The following is a 7,811-nucleotide window of genomic DNA, read 5'->3' as shown; positions in this document are numbered from 1 at the left end:
TCTTGATATCTCTGAGTGATAGTCCTCCAGCAAAGTAACATGCACCTGTCTCAGGTAGGAGAGCTGCCATGAACAAAGAGTGACAGCCTGCTATTGAGCAAGCCCAGGCTTCTGCAGTCACAATGTCAATATTTACCCAGCTAGTAAAAAGCCCAGCTCATGATCTGATGCTGTCGTATCCCACTCTGTCACACCAACAAACAGAAACCCCAAAGCCATCATACCCCAAGAAAAGTTTTGACTCCCCCGAAAAGGAGAAGAACCAGAGACTCCATGAAGCCCAGTGGGTACTTTCTACTGATTTTATGTGGTTATATTTCATTTTACTCAGATAACATGGTAAGGGGTGGCAGTATAAAAGCATGAAAAAGATAGATTTTCATTTTACTTATACTTGTATAATGGAGCTAGTGTGGATTTACCACAGTAAATACAACATTTTGCATCAAAAAATCACACACTATATTCTCATGAAGACAATAATGTCTTCAGTTGAATATATTTGTAAAAAAACCACAGATAAATCCAAGTTCATAAGAGAAATTCTGACATTTTATTCCTGTTGAATAACCTCCACCCAGTCAGTTTCCTCAGGGAAGCTTTGATTTCTTTGTTCCTTATGCTGTAGATGATTGGATTAATCACTGGTGGGAGCACGGAATAGAGAACAGCCACCACGAGATCCAGACCGGATTGAGAGCTGGAGATGGGTTTCATGTAGGCAAAGGCAGCAGTGGAAAGAAACATGGAAATTACAATGAAGTGAGGAAGGCAAGTGGAGAAGGCTTTATGTCGGCCCTCTTTAGAGGGGATTCTGAACACTGTGATCAAGATCTGAACATATGTCACAATTATAAAAACAAAGAAACTTAGAGTTAAACACGCACCAAATACAATAACCCAAACTTCATTGAGGTACGAGTTAGAGCAGGCGAGCTTGAGTAGCTGGGGGATTTCACAGAAGAACTGATCCACCTTATTGCCTCCACAGAAGATTATTGCAAATGTGTTCCCGGTGTGCAATGAAGAATAGAGAATTACACTGATCCAGGCACTGGCTGTCATTTGGACACAAGCTTTCCTGTTCATAATAGTATCATAGTGCAGTGGTTTGCAGATGGCGACGTATCGATCGTACGCCATGATGGTGAGTAAGGCGAAGTCGGCTTCAGCAAAGAAGATGAGGAAAAAGACTTGGGTGACACATCCAGAATAGGAAATGGACCTGGTATTCATAAGGGAATTGGCCATGGATTTGGGGATGGTGACAGAGATGGTACCGAGGTCTAGGATAGACAAACACATCAGGAAGAAGTACATGGGGTGTGAAGGTGGTGATCAAGAGCTATGGCTGTGATGATAAGAAGATTCCCTGTCAGGGCTGCCAAGTAAAGCACTAGAAACACCATGAAGTGCAAAATCTGCAGCTCTCGAACATCAGAGAATCCCAGGAGAAGGAACTCAGTTGTGTTGGTTTGGTTGGACATTTTCTTTCTTAGTTCATCGTGCAATGGCTATGGAGGGAAAGACAAGAGCAAGGGTCAGGGTTATAGTGAGAGAGGGAATGACTCTGATTCCCTTTTCCATAATATTTCATGATGTCAATGCCAAAGGTGCCCAGCACTTGTCACTTCCATTGACTGGAGAAGTGAGGGCTCCTCACCACTCATAACCAGAGCACTACTCTGGTGTGTTATCACAAGAGTGTAAATTAGTGTCGCTCCCTTAAAGTCACTGAAACTGGGTCAGTTTACACCATCTGAGGATCTGGCCCAAGATGTGGCTTGATCAAATGCAGCATGAATGATGGAACAAAGTACAACCCAAATCCAACAATTTTAGCCAAAATTATGCCCCTATTGCTGAAGACAGCAGGCTCGCAACTTGGCCAACTAAATTAAAATACTAAAATGCCAGCATAGTCTGATTCCCACATAATTGAAAAATACAGGACAGAATCACCCAGCTTCCCACATGGCAGCTTTTCTGTGATGATTCACACCCCCATCTCACATACGGTCTGATGCCTACTTACACACTGATTTATGGCACCAGATCCCAGCTGCAGTCCCGTTGCTGGGTGCTAATGGGCTAGTACCATTGCTTAGTTACTGTTAGGTTGTATGGTTTCCCTCTGTGACTTTATTTCTATTTCTGTGTCAGTCAGTGAATGTCAGGAGACTTCAGTTCTAGTCTTGCCTCTGTCACTTTTGTGACCCTGAAGCAGTCACTGTTTCCTCTCTTTCCTCCCCCTCTCTTTGTCTGTCTTGTGCACTTTGACTGCAAACTCTTTTGGGGATGGATTTTATCTTACCATGTGCATGTTCTATGAACCTGTTGACAGTATTTTTGTTTAGCAGGTCGCAGTGTGGGACAGAGGCTATGATGGTAGAAGAGGAGAGCTGGGTTCTCGTTCCATCAGCCTCCTGCATGCCCTTGGGTAGGATCAGGAAAGACAGACTTTGTCTGGGAGCTTCGACTCTCTGGACTTCAGTTTAGAGAGGTTAGTATGTTTAAAACACATTCTGTAAGAACATAAGAACATAAGAACGGCCACACTGGGTCAGATCAAAGGTCCATCTAGCCCAGTATCCTGTCTACCGACAGTGGCCAATGCCAGGTGCCCAGAGGGAGTGAACCTAACAGGCAATGATCAAGTGATCTGTCTCCTGCCATCTATCTCCATCCTCTGACAAACAGAGGCTAGAGACACTATTCCTTACCCATCCTGGATAATAGCCATTTATGGACTTAACCATCATGAATTTATCCAGTTCCCTTTTAAACGCTGTTATAGTTCGAGCCTTCACAACCTCCTCAGGCAAGGAGTTCCACAAGTTGACTGTGAGCTGCATGAAGAAGAACTCCCTTTTATATTGCTTTTTAAGAGCCTGCTGCCTTATTATGGTCTGGACTATGGAGTTTGAACCCTAGTTACTTGTATTATGGGAATAAGTAAATGAACTTTTCCTTATCTATCATATCCCCCCTTAGTCTCCTCTTTTCCAAGCTGAAGAGTCCTAGCCTCTTTAATTTCTCCTCATATGGAACCCTCTCCAAACCCCTAATCATTTTAGTTTCCCTTTTCTGAATCTTTTCTAGTGCCAGTCAGGCTACCAACTTTGCTACTTACTCAGTTTTACCATCCTGCAGCTACCCGTTTGAAACAGATATAAACATTGTTGCAATAGAGGGAATGGGGTTGGAAATTGTGGCGTTACTGGACAATATTCATGTTCCCCACTCTGACTTAAAGCTATGTTTCCAATTAGGCGTAGTCAGACAATTTCTACTTTAGTTCAAAGGAAAATTCAGTTTTCAGTTGAGTATATTTTCATGGAAAGTCTCTGATAGCCATAAAAATGTTTTCATTTTTATGATTTTGACTGAAATTTTTCAGTTACCAACAGTTTTAGGCTGAAACTCTTTGTTTGAGTCTCATGACCTCAACGTAAAGTCAATTTTTTCTGGGGAAAAAAAATCTAATCATCTCTAGATGTCTGCATAATTTGATAGCAAAAGTCTTAAAGAGTTCTAATTGCAATTCATACTTCTGATATTAAATTTGCCTCATATATTAATACTCTAACATATTTAATTGAAATAGAAAACTTACTTTGTTGGTCTTTATTCCAACTTGTGATGCATTTGATCCTGTAGTGTTAGAAATCATTGGTCATTATCTATCTGTGCACCCACTGCCAGGATTGTTTGGTTCTCTCTCTCTCATGCCCCCATCACTGTATTATCCAGCAGCTGTTGTTGCATCCCTTTGCTGGATGTCCTGAGTTGCGGGGGTATCTCTGCAGTTCCTAGCACAGACGGGTGCTCCCTGTTTCCCTCCTAGGGCAGGCTTGACTGAGAGGTGAAGGATTAATTGGGATCAGGGACTGAAAGACACTCCCAGCTCTAGAGCTGATCCTAGCTTGTGCTGGCTTCAGATGAGGTCACAGCCCAGGATATCCCTGCTGTGGGGCTAAATAGCTGGATCTGGTCTATAGGGCTGTGACCCCAGCTCTGTTCTCACCTCAGGAGCAAACCAGCCAGACAACCTGCCCTAGTTGACCCTAACCCCCCAGAGGGGGAAAAGCACCTGCCCTGGATCTCACACGATGGCAGCATCTCTTGAAGCTAAAAACAAGGCAGGGGTGGATTGCAAAGGGGCTCCACACAGGATGGCAAAATAAAACATATATTTGTAGCACAGACTTGGGATCTACAATAGCTAAGAGCCTGGTGGCACCAGACCTCAGTGGGCCTGGAATAAACTGTTTCTTCATTAACTCCACATAATCACCTCTAGAGGAGCAGAGATGTTTTTCTCTTGCATTGCACCAGCAGCACTTGGGATGCAGCCACCAGAGGAACCCACAGCTCGCGCTGCCCTGGCTGCTTGAAGTTCGTCACTAAGAGACAAACACTAAAATTAAGGACAAGGTCCTAGGCTGGTGTAAATTGATACACTTTCACTGGCTTCAGAGTAGTGAGGGTTATTTACACCACTTGGGAATCTGAATTCCATGGAGTTCCCATGCAGCTATATCCATTTACGCCAGCTGGGGATCTGACCCATGATGCAGTTTCCAATTCATATTCTTTGCCTGTGAACCGAATCAAAGAAGAGTCAAACGTTTATAACCAGTCTCCTCTTTCCTAGCGCTTTGTCCATTGGGGTTAGTAACAAGGATAATTTGTAGGAGTGACAGAGTGATTCATTCCCACTGGGGACAGTGTTGTGGAGATTTTCTGCATCTGATATTCAACTTTTATTGGGATGAATAGCCCAGGTTTCTTTTTCTTTCTTTCTTTCTTTCTTTCTTTCTTCTTGGTAGTAACATTTATTCTTTCTGCAGACAACATTAAAATAAAAGGCTCCTTTGGCTGCAGATGCCCTGTTTAAAAATATGTAATTTACACTAGACATTCATGTCAGAGAAACTGATGAAATACAAAGAGCCAGAGGGTATAAATCAGCCCTCTGATCAATGGTTCAGATCCCCAGGTAGTTCAAATCAGGGTAACTCGACTGAAGTGAATGGGTCAGAGCCCCAGTTTTTGTAAATCACCTCTAGCTGCCTTGGAGTCAAAGACTCCAGATCCCCAAACAGCTGTTGTGTAAATCAGCCCCAGCCCCACTGAAATCGATTAGACCAGTTCCTCAGCCGCAGTAAATTGGCATAGTGCTATGGAATCCGGCCAGGCGACATGAGCTGAATATCTGTGCCCTGATGTCTAGCTTTTTGCTTGTTCTTGTGTCTGAGATTCTCATTGATGGACATCACAATCCCATCTCAATGCTCATGGAATATTCCAATAGCAGGGTTAATAGAAACCTGCAAGATGGTACCCAACCAGTAAATGAACTGATGAATATTATTACCATCACAGCAACACCCCTATAGTTAAGGTTGCACCATGATTTCTATTTAAATGTCCTCCTTTCTTACAATAAAATAAAATAAAATAAAATAAAATAAAGACCTGCTTAGTCAGATTCTTTTGAAATTTAATGTGCCTTAGGAGGGTGCAGGGTAGGGTTAGTGACCTAAATTTGGGGGTCATATGAGCTAAGGGTTGTGGAGATATGAGCCCAGTTACAAGTTTCTAGGTTTGTTTGGTTTTGCTCAAAGTTAGAGATCAAACTATTGATGTGATGCAGGTCAAAATGGTCTCTATCTGTCGAATTTTACCCAATGTAGTGCATGGCCTCCACTAAATATTTGAGTAATCCAAAATGAGAACGGAATTTAAGAAAATCAACATGTTTTATTGTGCACTTGTGCCAATACAGAGGATTTCTGTTCCCACCATTTCTTATGGTTTAAAGCTCAATTTTTGTAAGTGCATTAAAGCTGAATGATTGCTCAGATAGCTTTGAAGTGTGGGTGCCTGAGGCAGGCATGGAGTAGCATTAGAGTTCCAAATTTGTTGTCATTTGTTCAAGGGCTTCCGGAGTTATAAATCCCTCCATAACTCCCAGTTTCCTTCTGTCTTCTTGTATTGTTAAACTGCGAGGTACTAATGACTGGATCAATGGCAGACGTCATTGAGATTGATGGCTGTGAATTCATCCTTCAATTAACAAAACTATCAATAAGTTAACCAAAAGCCACCACCTTAGGCTTTGTCTACACCACCACTTTTGTCAGTCGGGGGTATGAAAAAAACACCCCTGACTGACAAAAGTTTTACTGACAAAAGCGGTAAAGGTAGTAAGGTTCGAAGTGTAGACATGGTGATAAAGGTACAAGCTGTAAGGTCCATAGTGTAGACATGGCCTAACCCTGTTTAATTACATTGGGTGAGTAAGAGGAGAAACAGCTCCATTTACTCTACTAGAGTTACTCTTTATTTACACCAGGATGGGGCGGGGGGAGAAGAAAGAGTCTCACTGAGTCCAGTGGAATTACTCCTGGTTTCCATGGGGGGAGTGTGTCAGCATCAGTTACCAGTGTGTGAACACACAGTGATGCCATTAACTTCTCTCTGTTTGAACTGGGGTAAGTCAGCTTGGAAGCCTCTACCCATGTTTGTAGCCCTCTCCCCGTTCCTAACTGTACAATGCTGGAATGGGTCACTTCATTTCCTTTCCATCCATAGAAATGTCGTGTGCTTGATGTAATTACCTCTCTAGGGAATGGGGAAAAAATGAAACAAAAAACTGTGAAGTGAAAAAATTTCCATGGAGAAATTTGCTTTAATGAACGCACACACCCTGCGCACCTCTACGATCAAACTCTGGATCTACTGAAGTCCGCTGGAGCATTGCTAGTGACTGCAGTGGGATCAGGACTGGGCCTTTCCTACTATGTAAGAGCTGAGGGTTGAGTGGCTGAAAGAAGATGACTATTTCTAGCAGGAAATTGCACATTAATTTGAGATGTGCTCAGCTCAGACACTGGGATTCTCTTTATTGGGCTCTTCACTTCCCCAAAGCTCAGGCAAGAGGGCTAATGATGTGAGGTTCTGGTTCTGGACTAAGGCCCATCCCTGCAGAACCCAGGTCAGAAGGGGAGGACACCGGGGCACTGCTCACTGGATCTGGGTTGAATAGGTGACCTAGACATGAAAGCCGCTGCTTCATCTCATATCTCCCAAGCCAGCATGTCCCATCCTGCACTGAGATGGCTACAGCATTCATGTGGACATGGGGTGTGAACTGGAAGCTAAGACCAGGGACTGTCCTGCTCTCTAAAGATGCCTTATCGGGGAACAGAGAGACAAGGGGGGATAGTTAATATATTTTATTGACCCAATTTCTATTGGTGAGAGAGACAAGCTTTCAAGCTACACAGAGTTCTTCCTCAGGTGTGGGAAAGGAACTCAGAGTGTCCAAACTAAATACAAAGTAGAACAAATAGTGTGGCATAAGTAGTTGGCACATATTCAAGGGACCATCTAAGGCTAATGGTCCCGTTAACAGCCCTGTAGTCATAGGAAAAAAATAACAGGATAGTGCCTAGAAAACAGCTCAAGAGAACAGGCACAATGTATCCCAGGTACTAATTGCTGATTTCCATGGACAGGCACCAAGAATGGGCCTGGCCCTCTGGAGGGACCTGTAGCATCCTCTGCAGCATCCTGTGCAATTAGAGCAGGAACAAGGAGGTGTGGGTGCTGCATAATATGGAACAATACAGTGGTCACTTGCTCCAGGATGTGAGCTATGACAAGGATTTTCAGAATGGTTTCAGAGAAACAGGTGCCCAGTCAGGTGCAAGGATATTTCGCACCCTAGGCAAAACTTGCACCTTGCGCCGTCCCTGAGCCTTCACCCTGAGCCCCCCCCCCACAGCAGTTTCCCCCTCTCC

At 43.5% G+C, this 7,811-nt stretch overlaps 1 pseudogene; it reads right to left on the bottom strand.

Annotated features, from left to right (window-relative positions):
* Positions 1-531: 531 nt before the first annotated feature.
* Positions 532-1,711, bottom strand: LOC116825248 (olfactory receptor 14A16-like; annotated as a pseudogene).
* Between the last annotated feature and the right edge of the window lie 6,100 nt (positions 1,712-7,811).

The sequence above is a fragment of the Chelonoidis abingdonii genome, chromosome 25, assembly GCF_003597395.2.
Source record: "Chelonoidis abingdonii isolate Lonesome George chromosome 25, CheloAbing_2.0, whole genome shotgun sequence".
NCBI classification, from domain to species: Eukaryota; Metazoa; Chordata; order Testudines; family Testudinidae; genus Chelonoidis; species Chelonoidis abingdonii.
Note: the sequence above shows the minus strand (reverse complement) of the source record. Positions and strands in the feature narration are given on the sequence as shown.